Below are 970 nucleotides of genomic sequence, written 5' to 3'. Positions count from 1 at the left end.
CGAATACCAGTTGACCATTAGTAGATGGATTAATTTCTGGTTCTCAATTCTGTTCCATTGGTCTAGGAGTCTGTATGACCTAGCTATTCCACTGTTAGGAATATACTGCGAGGAAAGTAGAACTGAGACACAAGTGGAGATCTGTACACTGGTGTTCATAGCAGCAGTATTTGCAATTGTAAGAACATGGAAACAGCCCAAATGTCCAACAACAGATAAATAGATTGAGAAATAATGGTTAATTCATACAATGCAATACTATGCAACATTCAGGAGCAATAATTTAAAAAAAAACCAAACTACATAATGTTTTTGGCACCAGCAGTCAGAAATCAAAAGACAAATTGTTCTGGGAAAGGCTCTAGTCAGGAAACTTTCAAGAGTGCTGAAGAGCAATGATGATAGTCTGGAGACTAAGGTACACCTGATTCAGGTCATAGTCTTCGCAATTACTCACTATTCATTAGATAGCTAGACAATAACCAAAGATTACAGAAGAATTATTGATGCCTTTGAATTGTAGTACTGGAAAAGAGTACAGAATATATCATGGACTGCCAAGAGAACAAACAGGTTTATCCTGGAAAGGGTGAAACAAGGCTGCTTCTTGGAGACAAGGATTTTGAAGCTCCATGTCATGAACTTTGGGCATGTGGCAAGGAGGAACAAGTCCCAGGAGAAGGGCATCATGCTTGGAAGAGTGGAGGGACAGCACAGGTGAGAAAGATCCTGGATAAGATGAATTGACACAATAATTGAGGTAATGGGGATAGTTGTGTTGGAGACAGTAAGACTGGCAAAGAATAGAGCTGAGTTCAGAGCTGTAGTACAAAGGGTTGCTATGAGTCACAGAAACTTCGTGCCACATAATAAGAACAACAGCTACTACATGACATAGGTAGACTGGAGAGCATTATGCTGCGTGAACTAACTCAGTGTAATAAGGACAAATACTACATAAGCCCATTAT

The sequence above is a fragment of the Elephantulus edwardii genome, unplaced genomic scaffold (genome assembly GCF_000299155.1).
Source record: "Elephantulus edwardii isolate Elephantulus edwardi_28Jun2011 unplaced genomic scaffold, EleEdw1.0 scaffold00022, whole genome shotgun sequence".
NCBI lineage: Eukaryota > Metazoa > Chordata > Mammalia > Macroscelidea > Macroscelididae > Elephantulus > Elephantulus edwardii.
The sequence above is the reverse complement of the archived record's forward strand: the minus strand, read 5'-3'. Positions refer to the sequence as shown.